The 22,003-nt window shown below is 33.2% G+C and overlaps 1 protein-coding gene across 7 annotated transcripts in view; it reads right to left on the reverse strand.

Moving 5' to 3' along the window:
• LOC109094865 (tensin-1-like) overlaps positions 1–22,003 on the reverse strand; it is a 228,682-nt gene that overhangs the window by 205,513 nt on the left and 1,166 nt on the right. The gene's annotated exons all lie outside the window — the stretch shown is intronic.

The following is a 22,003-nucleotide window of genomic DNA, read 5'->3' on the forward strand; positions in this document are numbered from 1 at the left end:
ATATACATCAGTAACTAAGTCAGTGTGTTGCTGCAAGATAGACAGATACGGATAGAACAATCGATTGAACTATCATTACAACGAACGATAGATAGATAGATAGATAGATAGATAGATAGATAGGGAGATAGATAGATAGATAGATAGATAGATAGATAGATAGATAGATAGATAGATAGATAGATAGATAGATCTAAAAGTATAAATTATATGGTAAATAAAATGCATTTATTTATGACTTTATGACATTTATTTACAGTATATGATTTCATACCATTTACCATAATTTGTATATTATATATTAACTAAAAAACTAATCATTTGACGATGTATGCAAATATGTTTTTATTTATAAAGCCACAAAACTTAAATTCATAAATTCAATTGCGGAAAATTTACCTTTTTAATTAAAATCTATGTTTAGTTAGTTAGTTATTATTATCTGACAAAACTTTTGATTTCATATGGTATTTACTATATTTTTTAATTAGAAAGGACAAATTTTCAGCAATTTCTGCAACTTTATTAAAGTTAAATTAAAGTTCTGTGGCTAAATAAATAAATAAATGATCATAATATTCAGACAAAACCCTATAAAAAAAAAAACATTTTACTACAAAAAAAAAAAAAAAAAAAAGTAATGAAAAATAAAAATAAAAAAAAAAAAAATATATATACTAATAATTACACGTATATAAATTAGTTATAATTATTATTATAACAACAACAGCAGCATGATGTTTCAAGCCAAAGGGTCAAAAAAAAAAATCTGTATCACTCCTACAACTGACTGACTATAATCCTATTAAATCAAACACTTACATTTATTCATTTTGCAGACAACACAACTTACAACTGGGACTAACAAAGGTTAGTCCATATCTATCAGCTACAGCCATCTGTACAACTGTGCACAGCTATAGTCTGTTGGTTATTTAAATAAAGAGAAGCCCTTCAATATGTCCCAGCTATACCCTTCAGTTTCACTACTCCGACCAATGGCAGACTTGCTAGTGCTTCAGAAATGACACACTTCAGCTTTAAGAAAAGTAAAAGTTTCTAAAGCAAAACATAAAAACACAAACCGCTGTGGGAAACACTGAGACAATTACAGTCTGCAATATCAGTCGACGGTAAACTGTGTGAAGAACATGTAACCGCAGCATTAATATGTATTGGTCTGTGAATAGGGAAGCAGATGAACAGGGCTCGTCTTTTGAAGAAAGTGAGAGGCCAAACGGGTGACACTTGTAAATATTTGTTTGTATTCAGGATATTGGGCCTGTGATGACTTAGCTTTGTGCCGTTTGTTTAGCGAGGGGCTGGTTTGGCTGTGAAGCTGCCGTGTCGTGTTAGCGGTGAGATGGGTGAGGAGGGGTCCGCTGACGGAGGCCAGGCCCTGGAGCGTGTGAACTCTTTAGGGGATTAGATATTTCGGCCCCTCCTGTGGAGATCTGTGTGAGCAATTACCATCCCACGGTCACCGAGGACCAGACAAGGACCGAAAATTCAGACCGTGGTGGTCCATGGCCAATATCAAAAATTATGTAAAGGAATGACAATGGCAGTCAGGTAATACCTTGCAAATGATACAAATGCATCAACCAGGAAATATTTTACTGTACTGATCAGTAGGCATGACAGCTTATTTTCACAAGTAATGTGTAAATACAGAGTCGGGTGTGTACCAAACAAATCAAGATGAGGACGAACTTGCTATTAAGGGATGTGAGACAAAGCAGAGATTAACTGTTATAGTTCCCAAGCAGCAAACTTGCTGCATTGATATACAATTCAATAAGTGTGTTTCAGATTTTAGAATTGGATCAGGTTTTACAGTTCCTAGAGTTACATAATGTAAAGCTATTTTGCACTGATGCCACATTTATTTAGTTATGAATAATGTGATCTTGGTGTGTTTATGTATCAGAATAGAATAGAATAGAATAGAATAGAATAGAATAGAATAGAATATGTAAAATAGAAAAAAGAATACAATGAAAAATTTAATAAATTAAAATAAAAGGTATTAAATGATAATTTGTAGTAATAAAACAATCATTTATTTAAAATATAATAATAATAATAATTATTATTATTATTATCAATTATTATTAATTAAATAATTAAATAATTAAATATTTAAATATTATATCATTTTAATAATAATAATAATAATAATAATAATAATAATGTATAATATTAATAATAATAATATATTATTACTATTATTATTATTGTTGAATATTATTATTATTATTATTATTATTATTATTAAATGGTCATCAAATAATAAAATTAAATAATATATTAAATATGTGAATGACTATCTAAAATTAAAATTATATTATTATTATTGTTATTAAAAAAATAAAATAATTAATTGTATAATATTATACAACTATATATTATATTGCAATAATTATATATTAATTATATGTTAATTAAATAATTAATATGTTAACTAAATAATACAATGTTATTATATATCAGCATATTTTAAAATATTATTTACTAAAATATATGAATATGTATTTGTATATTTATTAGTAGATGTATTAGTGTGTATACCGTGATATATGATTTGTCATTACACCCAAATTCAATGGAATGCAATTAGTTCAATGAAATCACTCACGCTGGCTCTGAATCTTGACCATTACAATGGTAATTGTACATTGTTTTAACAATACCTCCACCTTGTGGCCAGTGACTGATGTACTATAGTCTCAAGAAGAAAAAATCTTGAAAAAGCTTTATTGGTTCCGATACATGCATTATGCAAACAATGACATCAGAAATTGCCCAGTTAATTAATTGCAAGTGTCCCCGGTGTAAGCTGTCAGAACAAAAGCACCTCAGTGTGAAGGTCCTGAAAAACAACTCAAATCTGCACACACAGAAATCAGTGCAGACAAAGTGAAATGACTAACCAGCTTGAAATTAAACACCTTTTCATTTATACTGATAGACAACATGAGACATGTTCTGTTTGAATAATGATGTAATAATGACACGGAGTTCATTCAAGTCTGTGTTATATATTGTGTGGTCAGACTGCAGTGTGGAAGAGCAGTGAGTGACTTCTGCCTGATCTTATACACTGATCACACAACAAAAACATATAATCATCAGCTTTCACCGCCTGCTTCTCAGTCACTCCTCACCTCAGCGTCATCAGCTACTGCCTGGCACACACACACACACACACACACACACACACACACACACACACACACACACACACACAGTAGCTGTGATTGTTAAACCACACAGGATGCTGTTTTTACTCTTGTTACTGCTTTGGATGGAACAGCAGTGAGGTTGGCCACAGCTTGTTAATGCCTGACTGTTAATGCTTCTGGTTGACAGACATAATTCATGTATTCCTGTTATGCAGTACCTGTTGAGCTCTAAATACTAAGACATATAGCTTGAATGTTTACACAATTGCCTGAAAATCAGCAAAATGGAAATAAAAAGTTAATGTTTGTCATTGCCCAGAGAGGGATTAACATTCAGCTTACATGAGGATTTTAATAAGTTCATTTTCTTAATAATTTTCTGAAATTACTGATTAGTCTAATGTAATTTTTATTTATTAAAGTAAACCAAACTAACTAATACCATGAAACATCTTAGAAATAATCAAGCCTATTTCTAATACTCCTAAATAATTGTTTGAAATTTTGATTAGAAAAAAAGAAAATAAACAGGAAAAAAACAATTTATTCTTCATTAAGGTTCTGTGTCATTATCAATACAAAATGTAATTGCAAAAATTACGACAGCTTGCAAATTCAGTGTTGTTATTGTTACCTACAAATAAAATTATAAAAATTATTAATAAATTAAAATTAATAAATACTAGAGTAGTAAATAAATAATGGTAATTTGATACCCCCCATCTTTCATTGTTTGGGTAATAATAGCCACCATTCACCTTTAAGAAATAAAAAATACATTTAATAAACTATGCAAAAAAAATAAATGAATACTACAAGTTAATGACATCATCTACTCAGTAGTGACATGGTTTAAATTCCCTGTCACCCTTTTCCCCTTATTTTATTCAATATATTAAATCACATGAGCTCATAAAAATCTACTGTATATTAAGACAGACCTAAAATTACCAGAGTCGCCTGAACTGGAATTCAAAAATCTCAGAAGAAAAAGGATGAGAGAAAGACATCGGATGTTTTGACTGTCTGTGGCAGCACAAAAAAGCTGGAATGAAGCTCAGTTTATTTTGTTTCATTGCTGGAGAACTTTGAAGTCTGTAGACATCAGATAAACGCCACCGTACATCTGAGCATGAACAAAAACTCCATGGGCCTCTCAGACCAACGAAACTGCACTATTATAGCTACTCAGAAACTTCATAAACTGTTTGAATGATCCGATATTGAGCACTTTTTGGTTGGTCTTAGGCTTTCATAACAAACCAACCAGAGTTAAGGTAAAGGTCATCTCCAAACAGATAATTATGTTGACTTGACAAAGTACACAGGGTGCATTATGTGTCTCTATTATTCTTATGTTTATTCATATTCAGCCAATGTAGTAGATTTTCTTTTACTGCTAAATGAGAAGGCACTGACACAGCAACTTTTGGCTGTTGACTTGAGGTGAGCATTATACTCATATAGTCTGATAAACTCTTTTATCACTCACAGAAGCGTTGGATCAAAGGCACACGGGTGTAAAACACACCTGAATAGGTGCAATAAAAAAAAAAACACGAATAATCTGTCTGGCTGGCATCAACAGCTGTGCACATGTCTGCATCCAAACAAATGCTTTTACCGCAGATCATATCTTTAGCATCTCCAGATGGCCTGGGTTAGAAAAAAGGAAGGTATGAACTCACAATGAGTACAAGTACAGAATGCAATTATACAATACGTTTTTTTTTTGTTTTTGTTTTTTTTACTTTTTTGACAAAAAATTGTTCAAACCGGGACGAGTCATTTATCCGTACTCAAGTAGACAAAATGATCAGGATGCCCATCAGAGCCACAATCACACAAGCCTACAGCGAATACAGTGCAAAAACATGATCTATGATCTTATGCCATGCATTTATCAGCCTTTTCTGAGTTCCTGAAGGCACATTATTACACAGACTTTTAGAGATTTGCTTTGAGTCACAACTGACCAATGAACAATGCATTGCTTTATGCATGTGAATGTGAGATATCCTCACAAGCTTCCAGACGCTGCAGATCACGTTACATACAGAGCAACATGTTCGGACTATAAAGAGACATCAGGATGACAACACAACACATGTGTTTTAATTACAGAGCTGTGGCACACTTGTGCTTTCCTTCTGCATTGCATGAAACTTGATTCAGTTCCAGTACAGTCATCCCAGTGCATGCAAGTCCATTCAACTATGAAAAACCTTTCAAAATAACTGCAAAGAAACAAGTCTTTCCATAGGTTTCTATCGGTCCAAAACATGCAGCGCAACCAATGTTGTTTGATTCATTAGCAAATTATTTTTATTAGGCGACTCTTTTAATGAATCATTCAAAATGACTCACAAGCTCTGCTTTCACAGGTCTGAATCTTTCACTGAATGAACTTACTGAATCAGAATCAACATGTGACTCACTTAATGAACTGCAACATAATTTTAGGGAGTAATTTTTTGCTGTCCATCTTTTGTGAAGATTATCATTATACTCCCCAACCCCTGCAAAAAAAAAAAAACACTCAAAACAAACAAAAATATTAAAAAATAAACATGAATTTAATATAATTAACAAAAATAAATACAAATAAAGCAAAGAATTTACATAAAATTTATATTTAAAAATATAACAATGCATTATGATGTATTGCTTTCAGCCTTGTTCATCTAGAAAAGAAGTTTAGTTTTGTGAAAGTTTAAATCATATTACTTTTTAACAAATAATATTAAAAAGTTACATTATTAACATGAACAAAAAAATAAAAATAATATGATTTTTATATAAAATATATACAGTACACAAATACATATAAATTAGTATAAATATACAAAAATTCATTTTAAAAATATAAACTTAAACTGCAACATACTTTTAGTGTTGCTCATCTAGAAATCAAGTTTTGTACTTTAGGTGTGTAAAATTTCTGTGAAATGCTATATTTAAAATATTTAAAAAAAATAATGTATTATTTTAAAAAAACATTACACTATTAGCAGTATAAAAATAACTATAAATATAAAATATAAAGATATAAAATAAATATAACAATGTACATAAATACAAATTAATATAATTTTTTATTATTTCTGTATATGTTTATCTGATATGTATTTCAATGCAGTTCTGTAAAAAGTCAAAATTAAGAATGTTTGGATAAGATTCTCTCTCTTTTTCTTGGTATTTCTCCACTAGGATTCGGAATTCCACAGTACATACTTTCCTCTTTTCTGGAATGTGGAAGTCTGCAAGCCTATCCTTTAAAAACAGTTCGTGCAAGTCAACTAAAATTATCTGCCTTGGCTTGTTACAACACTTAGCACGGAGAGAAAAAAAGTGGGGCTTTCTTCCTGTGCTCATTCAGAGTAAATGCAGCATGTCAGACCAAGGGATATATTACAATCCATGAGGAAAACAGCCCTCTCCGAGAGTTAAACACACAGGAGACCAACCTGGATGGCCATGCCTATCTAATTACATCATAACTCAACAGTCATCTCCTCTACAAAAACAAGAAGGTTCTAAAACTGGGCGATCGCTAACATCAACATTATGGCATATCGGTCCAAATGAGAGCATCGCACCCTGTCTGTCTCCTCACAGGCCTTTGAGAAGCCACAAAAGCAGAAGAGCAGGACGTCCTAGGAGTTCCTGGTTGCCAAGTGCGATTGACACAGCTCTTTGCCAAGTATTAGAAAGCCGACAAGAAAATCCCTCCAGCAGGAAAGTGTCAACAAAAATCCAGCATAAAGCCACATTCATCAACAGACAAAAAGACAGAGCTGGACGGAAGCAATGGCATAGAATCTACATTTTGTCCATCCCATGCAACCATGATTTGGCCAAAAGAGGTGTTTAAGTCAGACAAGCCTTGTTATACCCCACAAAGAGAGCACGCAAGCGGAACTCTGGGAAAAAATACAGTTGCCCTTAACCCTTAATCTATCATGTGGACTGTCATTTCATCCTCAAAGTGATGCCCGTGCTGCATTAAAGTAGCTTTAAGTGACTGTATTAAAGTCTTTTGTACTCCATTATCTTCTGTTGACAGAGTCATTGTGAAGCGCTTTCTGCATCAGTGGGTCTGTAAAATCCAGAAACCCAAACAAATAAATAAACATCCTACCAACCTAACCATTGCACCATTTATTAACCCACAAACCCGAAAAACCACAAAATGCTACAAGATGCTTTGAGCAATCTTACGCAATCTAACATTAAATTTAATTCAATTATTTATTACAAAAAAATATATAAAATAAAATAAAATAAAATAAAATAAAATGAAGTACACTGAAAACAATTTTTAAATTAAATTAAGAACAAAATAACCCAACAGAGCCAACAACAGAAAAAATAAAATAAAATAATCTTTTGAAGTGCAAAGCAGGGCTCAAAAGAACTTTTTCAGAGCTAACTGGCATTATAAAATAAACAGTGCTTATCGCTTATATATGGAAAATGAGCAAACAATTTTCAAACAATACTCTAAAGCCAAAAATGTAATGCAATTACAATATTATAATTTTTTTGTGGGTGGGAGGGTAAATATTTTCACATTTTCGGTGAACACTAGGTTTGATTTTATCTATTTTAATCTATTTAATCTATCTGAATTATCTGTATTTGTGGAGCTTTTCTCACCAAATATTGGTTTATTGATTAGCATATTTAATATTTGATTAAATTTTAACTGACTGACAACCCTATTTTTTTTTCCCCTGTGGATAAAACAATAATGTGTAAATCCCTTTCTCCGATTTCAATTGACTGTCGAGAATTTGACGTCAACTGACCTATAATTTGCTTCTGCTGAAGTCAAGCATGAACATTGGGAAATTGGAAAAACGATATCCTGGAATCGCTCTCATTCACGCAGGCCTTCAGTGAAGGAATGAAGTAATGTGAAGCGTATAGTCCTTTGTGTAGCCATTCCCTGCACTTACAGCAGCTCAAACATCACTCTCATGTGTAACACTAGCACATGTATTTGTCATTCTGTGATCTAAAAGTCAGCTAAACCTTAGGGGATCTTAGAGGTAATTTAATGAAACACTATCAGATGCCCTGTACTATATGCTTTTAAATTTGCAACAGGCACCGCAAAACAAGTTAAACACATTCAGGATCTGAACTTCCCTTTAAGAAATGCACTTTAAGAGAATCTGGTTGGGCTGGAATCTGTTCAACCCTTTTCCCCCATCATCAAGTATGAAAAGTTAGCTTTTCTCACCACAGTAACACAGATATTTCTTTGGGATTCTCACAAGCATGTGACTTCTGTTGAAATGGCCAGTCCACCAGTATAGCACCCACCTTCAGACAACTAGTCCTAAAGGATGTGTTCCAGTTCTAACAGGACACCAACAAAAATACAACATAAAAACAAGACTATTCCGCATAATGGATTATAAACAGCCCTGATCATGTCCAATTTACAGCTAAGATTATTAAATTAAACAACAGACAATAAGCTAATGCAGTGTACCGCAGGTTAGGTTAAAGGGATACTCCACCCCAAAATGAAAATTTTGTCATTAATCACTTACCCCCATGTCGTTCCAAATTTACATTTACATTTAATCATTTAGCAGACGCTTTTATCCAAAGCGACTTACAAATGAGAACCGTAAAAGCTTCAAAAATAACATCTGTATTCAACAATTTGTCTCCTCTGTGTCTCTCCGCATTTTCATTTTGGGGTGGAGTATCCCTTTAAGGGCAATTACAAAACCTAGTGATCTACCAAATATTATAACAAAAAATAAAAGTTTTTTATATATATATATATATATATATATATATATATAGATATATATATATATATATATATATATATATATATATATATATATATATATATATATATATATATTAAAAATATAAAAAAAAATCTACATGTTTGAGTACTAAAAAACAAGTATAATCAACCTTTCTAAATGCAGGATAAGGCAACTACTGGTCGACAAAAATAGATTTTTTGATAATGCTCGAACCAATATTTTCGATGCCATTTTATGATGCTAATTAAAAATGTCAAATATCTCCCGATATATCGGTCTTGACAATATATCGGTTAACAGCTAAAGGCAACCTACACAATTTTTAAAAAAAAAATTATTTTAGAATTTGTATTAATAGACAGAACTGTTGAATGAAGACACTAAACTAATAAACTGTCATGTCCTGCTTATGACATTTATCAGCCAAACAAAAAAAATTATCGGCTGATGCTGCTAATTGTCAAATATCGCCCGATATATTGGTTTGATGATATATCGGACAACCACTAAAGGCAACCTACACTAAAATAAAAGTTGGTGTAGAGACAATTTTCATAGCAAATAAGACATGGCAAATAACACTTGACATTCTGAAGTAGAAACACAGGAATTTTCTTTATTTACAACTTTTTAAAAAATCTTTTTTTTACATAATAAGCCTCAAAAAAATCATTAGTAAGCACATTATTATTCATCATCATAAAAAAAAATTATTAATGAAAAGAGAGAGGCAGTTCGACCCTAAAACCTTAATCTTAACTTTAAATAAATATGAATGTGGAAGGACAGATAACCTCTGGTAAGCAGGTACACACAGACAAAGATGGGCTGTCCATGTATGTGCTGTGAGAGGTCTGCCAGGGGTCAGGTATAGTTCCTGAAGCACTGATACTTTCATTAAAGCATGGAGGGAGCGGGCGCAGAGGTCAGTGGCACTCAGAGGCTCTGCACAGAGAACATACTGTTTTCTGCTGGCCAGCAGGACACTGGAATGTTGGGAGGGATTGTGGGTAACTTTCACTGCACCACATACCTTATCAGATAATTACAGAGTGGAGGCGGGAGGGGAAACCCTGCTGGCGGTCTGTCACAACACAAACGAGGCGGCACTGTGTCCAACAGACCTGCGCTGTTGTCCCAACACACATGCAGAGGAAGTGACACTTCGCTCAATGCAGTGATTCAGAGACTATGGACTATGTTCAAGATAGCATACTAACATACGACTCTTACTATTTCTATTTGTACAGTACAATGACACAAAAAACATTACTCTATTGCGTTGTCACCAAAAACCAGGGTTATAATGGTTAACTAAACCTATAAAAATGTCAATTAAAAATAAAAAAATACTTTTTTTTTTAATCTTAAAGAATCAGATTACAGAAAAATTAATGAGTACAAACAGCTGATTAATCTTTTTGTTAGTTTAACCTGAAAAAAACTGAAACTGAAAAACTGAAATAAAAATTAATAAAATCTACATAAACAAAAAAACAAAAAAATATAAAAAAAAAAAATAAAAAATATATAACAAACTAAAACAATAACACAATCAAAAAAATAAAAATAGGTTGATTCATAAACAAATGACTCTAATGAGTTGGTTCTTTTACTGATTCATTAAAAAAAATCATTCATTGAGTTAGATCAGTTAGAACAGTTACTGAATCACCATTTGACCGACTAAACCTTGTTATAAAAACACAGTACTGGGCTTATGTTCTAAAAACTGTGTCATAGCATATAGTGTATTTTTTAGAGCTTTTTTTTTTAAATATTGCTAATGTATTGTTTGCTTTAATAAAGCAAACAATACATTAGCAATATTTAAAGGGGTCATATGATGCTGCTAAAAAGAACATTATTTTGTGTATTTGGTGTAATGAAATGTGTTTATGTGGTTTAAGGTTAAAAAAAACACATTTTCCACATATTGTATATTATTGTTCTCCTCTATGTCCCGCCTTCTGAAATGGGTTGTTTTTCACAAGGCTCATCGGTCTGAAAAGCGAGGTGTGCTGTGATTGGCCAGCTATCCAGCGCGTTGTGATTGGCCGAATGCCTCAAGCGTGAGACAGAAATGTTACGCCTTTTAACATATTGTGAAGCCTTGTCCAGCCGGAGCGACGAGACATAAACATAAAACCCATTATAAACGTGATAAACATGATTTCTCGTCGTGTTTTCTTTTGGAAGGCCAAACAAAGTAGTTTCGCTTTCTCAACGGAACAACGTCACACACCCCGGCCTTGAGTGAGCAGAGGCGGGTGGCTTGAGAACGGTGCGGCAGGTGGATTCTACGAAGGAGCGTACCTTGGTCTTGCAGCAACCACATGTGACGACCCCGGCTGGACTCTGCTTCATCCACGGTAAAAGCCGATCCGGCGATCCACAGTGCAAAGTTGATGTATTTCCTCAGCGACCAGCACGGATCAGCCCCAGGCATGACGAAGCGGGTATCGTCCTCTTTTGGAAGGCCAAACTAAGTAGTTTCGCTTTTACAGTGAAACACACAGCGTCTATACGACATGGTGGTGGCGGCGGCAACAACAATACTACAACGAGAATAAAAGGTACACCTTCTTTCTTTGTGTGAACATCTGTGCAGTGTTATGTAAATCTTCCCACATACTGACGTAGAGATGTGGGGGTCATTAGAATGAGCCATTTCAGGGGGGCGTGAACAAGTGTTAACTTTTATAAAGAATATCTCTTTGGGTTTAAGACTTTAGTCTTTGCAACTTTACAGATCTTCTTTATTCACCAAGAGCTTGTAACACTCCAAAGAGAAAGGAAAATTTGAAATCGCATCATATGACCCCTTTAAAAAATACTCTAATACCAATATAACAATACAACACCATAATTTCATGGAAATGAAATCAAAAATAAAACAATCAATCAATAAATTAATTTTTTAAAAAAATAAAAATCGAAGGAATGACTGAATGCATGAATGAATTAAATAATTAATAAAAAAATTATTCCATGGACCAACAGTTCGAAAACCCCTGATTTAACGTCTTTCAATTATCTTCATTTGCCACTCAAATATAATGCGACGAGGACATGTGACAACTATTAAATATCACTTATTATCACTTATCACTTAAGCAAAGAAACATTAAAACAAAAACCTACTTTTCCACTTACTATTATAAACACTACACATCATTCAACTTGAAGTGACCAATACATTGTGAACAGCCTGTGCCTAGCAAAACACCTTGTTTTATTTTTCTTCATAACCCTGAGAAAGTTCATATAGGCATTTTGTTATGAATAAAAGCAAAATAAAGTTTGGAGAGGAACAGAATAACACCATGCCTAATTCTGATTTAATCTAGAAAATACACAAACTGATTTAAACCCACTAGGCTTCAATTGTTCAAATGGTGGAATAAATATCTCAGTTTGTTGGCTTGCGTCCTATCTGCTCTCTCCTTTTTGCAACAGGCCAAGAAAACACTGTGACAATGGAAAGTTTGTGAACGGACAAGCAAATAATATTTTACATGGACTTCATTCAAACAGATACAGGACCAGAATCAAATCTGGCTTTCAGAAAGGCAGTGCATACTATGTGCTTCTCATTAGTAACTGACATCGAAACTGAGCCAAAACACACCTGACACTGAACACACGGTTCTGTTCTGCTTTAATCTTCAACAAATGTTTTCTCATTATTCAAATACAGTTTGGCACAGTAACTCAAGTGTATCATATGATATTGTACACCTCAGGTCATTATTTTACATGAGTGTATCTGGGAGAGAGCCAACATATAAAATATCATAATGAACATGAAAAACATACACAGGTCAGTGACATGTTGCTCTACTCTGGCTGGATCTATTAATATTTCCAAAAACACATAATAAAATGCAAGTCATACTAACAATGTATACCTCTTGTGTGATGACCAGGTTCTGAATTTTATATAGCCTATATGGGGGGCGGGGGTGTAGGTGTATTTTTATTAAGTGAAAGTCGTGACATTTGTCAAGTATGGTGACCCATACTCGAAATTGGTGCTCTGCATTTAACCCATCCAAGTGCACACACACAGCAGTGAGAAGTGAACACACTGTGAACACACACCCGGAGCAGTGTGTGTTCACAGTGAAGATATTAATTTTTATTATTTTGTAAATAATATTATATAAAAAAAGTTTTTATAATTTAATATTTGAATATTTTTGAGGTAAAAAAAGGTCAAATGTGCGTTAAAATAATACAATTAATAATAATAAATTATATATATCTGAAGTCAGAAATGTAGTATTTGTTTTTATTATTTCTTAATATTATAATAAAATATTATTTTATAATATTATGTTTTATAATTTATTATTTGAATTATATATATATATATAAATTAAATGTGCAATTTTAACTAGTATTTTGCCATTTTTATCACTTTTTTTTAAACTGATGACAACTGACATTTGTAAAAATAATAATAATAATAATAAAAAAATACTTTTTACCCTCAAAAACATTTAAAGATTAAATGACCACCAATAGACATTCTTAGTAAAAATCAAAACATGAACACACCAACTGCATTTCAAAAAAAAAAAAAAAAAAAAAAAAAAAAAAAAAAAGGCAAATGCAGTTCAATCTACATTGAAAATGATATATGTATTTTCATTGTAATCCATATAACACTGTCAGAGACTGATTCTCATTTTCTTAAATGACTGTAAGTGCACTTTTATTTCTACAGTTCAAGTGCATGACCTTGATTTTCTTGAGGTTTATATTTGCTCTGTAAACCCTGCATGTATGGGACAATAGAAATGCTTCTTTTTCCCCTCATGCTAAGCCTGGCATTGTGCTGCACTTCTATTTCCTCTCAGCGTTAACAAGCGTGGCATGCTAGTCCACAAAGACAACTCAAACCCAGGTGTTACACAACATGCATTCTTCAGAACAACACTTCCCAAACGCTGAAGGGAGGCCTTTTTTTCAGTCTCTCACTTCCTTCACAAAATCTACCACCCCTGAATCCTCAAAAACATGTCAATCCAAACATGTCAAAAAGTTGTAGCACTTTAGGCAATACAAAAGCTTCAAGCTTCACCCATGATAAAAACATTAATGATGTCAAAGGTCATCTAAAATAGGGGAAATAAGCATGTACAATTAAATACTCAATAATGATATGACCCCGCAATAGGGCTGCACAATTAATCGAATATCTAACTGCGATTATAATTATGGATGCCACAATTACGTAATCGTTCAAAGTCCACTTATGTAATTCTGCATGATTAAGATGCGTTTGTTTTTGTTGTTTTCTTTCTACAGGTTATCTTAAGGGGTTTTCCAATGTTTTAATTTTAGTTTTAGTATAACACTATAATACCATTCATATCTGTACTTTTTTATAATTTAAAGAAGAAACCAATCTGATGTATATTTGACATTTGAGGCTTAATACTATAGAAAAGCACTAAAAGTTTTTCAGTTAGAGTGTTTTCAGCTTGTTTATTTTCATATCAAAATACGGCATGCAGTTGCATCAAACAATGGTACAAACATCATTCAATGTAAATTGTGATAACTGTATTTAATAATCACAATTACAGTTTCAAGGGAATAATCAACAATTATGATTTTTGTTAATCGTGCAGCCCTACCCTGGAATGAAATCTTGGGTAAAAACCAAGGTAGAAAATACAACATCAACCAAACTTTGTACCAGTAAAATTCTGTTCTGACATAAAAATGTAAAAAATTAAGTAAATATCAATATTTTGTTTTTATCCATTTTGAAATATATATATATAAAGTGTAAAAATATTACTACATAATTAAAATATTGCAAATAATTATAATAATTAAAATATTAGTAGGCCTACATATTACTTAAACATAAAAAAAAAATTAAAAAAAAATTAATTTTAAAAATTGTTTCGCTCCACTGAGAAAAATAAAAACATACATTTTAAAATTAAATATTAAAATTTAACATTAAATAATTAATGTACACTACCTTAAATAAATATTTACATTTTTCTAGATATCAGCAGTAAGACACACATTAAATTGCATAAGACAAAACTTTATGATATTCAGAATTAAAAAATGCATGATATTTGTAAAAAACTTGGAAAATATGCAAATAAAAAAACTGTGTAGGGAAAATGTGCATTATTTGGCAAAATTCATTCAATGTTCATTTTGCTTTTGTTGAAAGACTAAACTGCATTTAAAAAAAAATACATGCATTTTAATGTAGATTTTAAATTATCTAATGTCCTTAAAATGTATGTTTACGTAATGTGTGTGTATACTGTGTATATTTATTATGTATATATAAATACAAACACATGAATGCATACAGTATATTTAAGAAACATATGTTGTTATATATATATATATGAATATCTAAATGTATAAACATGTAAATATTTTCAATATATATACTGTATGTGTGTGTGTATTTATATATACATAATAAATATACACAATACACATACATGTATAATGTACACAAAAACTTATTTTGGATGCGATTGATTGCGATTTATTTATTTTGCACTAAAATATTTATATTGCACAGAAAATCTACACTATAAAAAAAAAGGCACGGAAAATGGATAATGTCATGGCGCAGAAAATTACCAGTACATTTTCTGTTAAATTTACAGACATTTTCTTCAGTACTCCTAAAACACTTAACAATAAACTGCATAATTCAAAATAGACACAAAACACCTGTAAAAATCAATACGAAAAATTCCTTCAAAACATGGTACATTGGGCCGTATTTTTACTGACTTTCATTTTTAACTGAACAACTCTCTATCCTTCTCGCAAACACACCATCATCATTAACTGGTTTTAATTAGTGTAAGAGCAGGACTGTGACCCAAAACTTCTGAAGGAGGCCCAGAACTCCATCAATCACAAAGGCAACTAATCATCCGTTACACTAAGAGCCTGCCCACTTTCACCAACGACAACAAATTTTTAACAATCCCCTAGATTTGTCTCAGCCGGCAAAAACCATACAGCAAGGGAATGCTCTGACAGGTAGCCTTTGATCAGCTAAATCTACCTGTAGCTAGAGGCTAAAGGTCTAAAAATAAGAGAAGGCATTCATCTCGAGGAACAAACATGACCTTGACCACAAAAGTTAGAGATGGGAGCCAGGAAAAAGAGCAGCGAGTCGTGACTGGAGATGACTTTTTAACCGGCACATGTTCCTACACCTGACTGGTCATGTTTTTCACTCAGGATCCTTTTGTGTCCCGCACAATCACTCTGCGATAGCACAAAAGGCAGCGCAGCCGTGTGTGGAATGGCTGAATGGCGTTGTTGGGGAGAGAAGCTCAGCCCTTTTGAAGTTTCATGCCGCAGTCGAACAGGAATACTGCGAGCGAGCGCTGAGATAAGGCCAAAACATTGAGCTCAATCTCTGACAGGAGGGAATGTGTTTCAGCTGGGTGCTGACAGATCATCCAGAATATCCCAGTTGGATGGGAATAGGGTATAAAAACAGAAAACACTTGCCAACAGTCATCTGAAAGCATATGCCAGATTCAAAATGAGGCATAATAAATAAAAATGAAAATCATGTCATTATTTACTCACCCTCATGTCATTCTAAACCTGATGAATTCTTACCTGCTATCTTTTTCATACAGAGACAGACCAAAAACCTTGCCATGGCTACCAGCAACTGTTTTGTTACCAACACCCTTCATAATATCCTCTTTTGTGTTCAACAGAAGAAATAAAATCATACAGGTTTGAAACAGTATGAAAGTGAGTAAATAATGACATTTTTTATTTTATTTTTGGGCAATCTTTCCCTTTAAGATGACTCAGAATAAAGTATTATAGACTTCTTTTTTTAATAGTACTTTTTGGACAAAAAAAAAAAAAATTAGAGAAATATATTTTTTCCACCGAAACAAATTAAACCATACATTCTATTTAAAATTAAATATAAAAAAGTAATGATAAATACCATATACTGTTAAATTTTTTTTGAAAATTTACAAAAATTTATAAAAAAAAAAAAAAAGGTTACACAAAAATACCATTTCAGTCTTTCTACTTCAAAATTTTGTATTTAATTCAATGCATTAATTGCTGTTTCTTTGTAGTTGATAAAATTTACTAGTAATTTCTGACTGAAAACTAGGGCTGTGCGATTAATCGAAATCGTAATAAAATCACGATTTGAGCTTGCGCGATTTCTAAATCGCTTTATAACATGATTTTCCACGGTCCCGACCTCCCGCAGTATGCTATCCGATCCAGTCAGAATGCAGCGCACCTAAGTAGAGCACGAGAACAGAACAGACTGGGCATATGCCTAACTCCAGGTTCACACACACTGTCTGTGATGTGTATTTTTTCAGAGCCCATGTTAATGGATCAGAACGTTCACAATGCACGCGGTAAAAGATGAACAGAAAAGGTTAGAAATCAAAAGCACAGAGAGAGTTGTGAGTGAGTGAGAGAGGAGACATGTTTTAAGTGCGCGCACTTTCTCCGGACGAGAGCAGCGTGTATCGGAGCATGCGTGTCTGGTTTTTTGACAAAACAAAGGAAATCTGCGTGCGAGCGGAAAGATTCGCGCTCGCGCATTATTTTAATGTGCTTTTGCATTACAATAACTCGCTCTCGCTGCTGCTTCTGCACCGCATACACATACTGTATACGCACTGCAGACGGAGTACGTGTGAACCTGTATAATGTATAACAAATCTATTTCAACACCTGAGGCACCGCTACAATGAGCTCTATGACCAATGCATGGCAAAAAAAAATGTCTAGACATTTTGTTTGACATCTTTACTTAGTGATTATTTTGACTTATGTCTGTTCTAGAGGCATGTTACAATTTTTTGATAAAGCTCTCATTGGTTTTCTTTTGGAAATATGTTTCAAATTTATACTGAATGCATTTATGACTGTAAAGCATGTCTGTGTGTGTAAAAATCGTGATAAAAATCGAAATCGCAAAACTGATCAAAAAATCGTGATAGGTTTTTTTTGTCCATATCGCACAGCCCTACTGAAAACTTTTTCAATTTTTTTCAAAATTCTGTTTTCACTTTACTTAAAATTATGAAATATGATGGTTTAATTTTGGTTGGAAAAAAATGGATGTGTCCTGCTTCTTTTTTGTTTTTTCCACTTGCTGCCAAAAACACTTTTCTGCAATAATCCAAAAGCCAAAGGAAAACACAATTTGCTTTTGCTGAAGGAACCAAGCTCATGAACATCCATGTTGGCCTACAAAAATCTCTACTGCTGACAGTGTTGGAAACTTGTCTGAAAACTCACATTTCTGCAATTTTGTTCAATGCCTCTTTGACACAGAAAAGCAAAAAACATGCACACGACTGCGGGTGTAATCTCTTGCAGATAGGAAACACATTAAGACATCAAAGATGTGTAGATGCACAAACTGGCATAAAATATTTCCCAGAAGTGTGTTTGGCATTTCTTTCCCGCTGATGCAAACAGACAGACAGTATGTTGATTAGTCAAGAGTAAGCATCTTTCCATAACCCCAAAACAGCCCCAGGATTTATAAAACTAAATCAAATCACGACCACAACACATAAAAACCTACATTTTTGCCCTGACAAGTTTGAAAGAGGAAGTTTTGGGCATGCCTTGCAGCATCTCATTAAGGGAGCGGTGCCCTATTACACCGTCTAAAGTAGGTTAAGTGCCCATGCTGTGCTCTTACAAGTGCTCCGAAAAACAAGCACCCACAGTTTCCCCCATAGAGCTACCTGGCCCAGGTAACTGTAGTCTGTCACTCCCCTGCAAATCCCTGGAATCTCTACCTCCCTTCCCCACCCCTCTCTAATCCCACCACACAACTGTCTGTGTGATTTATTCCCACTGGAGGGATGAAAGGAAGCTTAAGAGTGTGCTTGGAAGATTTGGGCACCGCTGGATAGTTAGGAACAGATGAGAGACCGCAGTGTGCTGTGATTTATATCAACCAGTCAAACAAATCTCAGTTTCTTGGAGTCTTAATTGTCCTTCATATCAGCTTATAAAAATTATGTACAGTAGGTGTGCTAATTTGTGCATCAACTTTATTAATCTTGTGCTTCCACACAACACCTGATGAGAAATTATTTCCCATAATTCTGTATGGCAAGAGCCTATTGCCCAGTAAACCTATATTTTCCAGCAAGCATGATCACTATGCTTCATCAACAGTACAAGAAGAGCCAACACAATCACATAGCAATTCATAACTATTTGACGTTTTGGTAAACTGGTGGGTAATTTATATGAATTTGTACAATCTCATTCATATGATCTGCTTCATTTTTGTATGATTCACATACTCCAAATTCATACAAATCACTTGTAAAACAGTTGTTTTCTCATGGGTTGAAAAATGCAACAACAACAACAAACACCTTGTGCAACCATCATTGACAATGAAACCTTAATTATGACCAATACCAGTTTGTTTCACTGTGATGTAACCCTATATATGCTAAGCTTAAAGAAAATCCTGTTTTTTCCAATGCAAAATGCACTTACCATTTTGATACAAGCATCTTGACACAACATGATACTATCAGGTTCATGGTTGAAGTAATAATGCTTACTTTGAAGCACAGTATTCAGATATTTACTATTACTAATATTTGTGTGTGCATATTTTTATATCTTCTTATTTAGCATAGGCTCTTGCAGTCCATTACACATTTAAGGCAGATATTTTTTGTTTGTTTGTTTTTCCTCATGCAACTTATTGCACATTGTTCAGTGTTTTAACGTACATGTTTCTACAATCCACTGATTTCCCCCCAGGGAAGTTCGATCTTAGCTTATCTCAATGTTAATAGATACAATTATTATGACATGCTCAGGGATAATTAAATGTTTTGAATATTATTGCATGCTTTATAGGCATTTAAATCTGCAGTATCATAGATCTCTAGTCTCACTAAAAAATAAATTAATCTTAAATGAATCCACATTCCTCTCATGAACTGAATGCCACAGGTTCATCTTCACATCAAAGTAATGCAACATCGATGTTAATGAATAGTTCACCCAAAAATACATTAAAATTCTATTAGTACCTACTCACCCTTGTGTCAGTAAATAAACATCCTACAAGCAGTACAAGAAGCTATGTAAAGATATGTTTGTTTCCACAGAAACAAAACAGCTGCATAATGTCTAGAAAATAACATTCTGCAAAGAGATGAACATGTTTCTAATGTAATAGAACACTAGTTTTGATAGCGCTCTATTACATTAGAAACGTATATTTACATATACAAATGTGTATAGTTCTAGACTAAATGTGAACATGCATTTACACACAAACTGAACTTTTCATATTAGAAACAAACAAGCAAGCCCAGCTCAGATTTAAAACGCAATGCAAAAGCAATGCAGAAGTAAAGTAACACATTGCTTTCCACAAAAAGTGGCTAGTTATTTTTTTAGAGAGTAACGCAATATTGTAATGCATTACCTCTTAAAAGTAACTTTCCCCAACACTGCTTGCCATTTCTTTGTAATTATTTGTGAAATTAGCAATTTCTGAGTAAAAGTTGTTCCTCTATCAATTTGTTTTTCAATTAGGTAAAGTAAGTTTTGGGTTGAGCTGCAGTAAAATTAGTTTGACCTGTTAAAAGTGCCTCGATCTAAAGTGAAAAATAAATGGAAGGGAAAACATATTTTGTGGATTACCAATTGCAGTAGCCTATTTTTAGTTGATCCAAATGCAGGTTTGTCATTATTACATACTTTGTGTCTTATCATATTTTTGTTGCCACCATATCATAAAAAGCAATAAGCCAACTTTGCAAAAACATGCAAAATATGATTTGTGAACCCCATGTGAGAGTGTAACCAAAATGAAAGATGACTATCAGGATACAGGCACAACATTCCTCCACGAACGCTGGTCCCATGACTGAGAGTAAAGCAACAATGTGGGGCTTGTTGCCCCAGCACTTCTGCCCCAAGTAACGCCCCGACTGACCTTCCAAATCTGACCCCACCACCCAGAGCAGACCACCCCATCAGAGGAGTCCCATGTAAGACGTCTTTGAGGAGTGCACACAGGGAACTTTTCCCTGAAATACAGCATGCAATTCAGCAAAGCTGACTGTGTTTGCATGTACAAGAAAATTCCATTATTAATCAGAATTTGGCTTCTTATGATTATGTCAACACATGGACCAATAGTTTTTGAGCATGCAAACATATTTTGCATGTAAATGTGGTCAGTTTGTTTCAAAAAGTAGCCAGCATACATAGTAATCACCAGTGTCAGAAATTCATTTATTAAGGACACATATTTATATGTTTTTATCAAAATTAAGTGTCATTAATTAAGTCAATAACAATATTAGGTGTTTTATTAATACATTTCTATAAAATAAGCATGAAAAATAGCTTTAAAGAATTGGTAGTGCATGTATCAATTACCAACAAAAAAAGAAAATTCAATTATGAAATTTAAAATAAAATATACTATCAATCAGAATTTGGTTATGCAAACATCATGTGAACCGATAGCTTTGGAGCACTTAAACATACTTTTTAAAAATCATCTGAATCATGAAGATGATGTATTCATAATGTAAAATAAATAATATCATAAAACCAAAAGCCCTTTTTTAACAAAAGATAGAATTTAGAAATAGGCAAGAACACACAAATTTCCAATCTGGATTCCATCCATAATTAAACTGTGCAATGATGCAACTCATTCATTGATCCAAATGTGAACAGAACAGTATTGTTTACGCTTAGTCTTGGGTTTGCCCTGATTTCGCACTGTCTGGTCGTGTAGGAGACTGTGTTTATTTACCCTGTGAGGTCTGAACAGAAGATTCTGGGTTTGTTTTTCATACATAACTGTATAGGTGGGGCTGTTGATACAATCTAACATCTGTCAACACATTAAACACACTACCAACCAAAAGTTTAGACACACTTGACTGTCTTTTGATCTTCAAAGGCATATGCTTAAATGCTTTAAATGAGTTT

Source organism: Cyprinus carpio, chromosome B9 (assembly GCF_018340385.1).
Source record: "Cyprinus carpio isolate SPL01 chromosome B9, ASM1834038v1, whole genome shotgun sequence".
In the NCBI taxonomy this organism is placed as follows: Eukaryota; Metazoa; Chordata; class Actinopteri; order Cypriniformes; family Cyprinidae; genus Cyprinus; species Cyprinus carpio.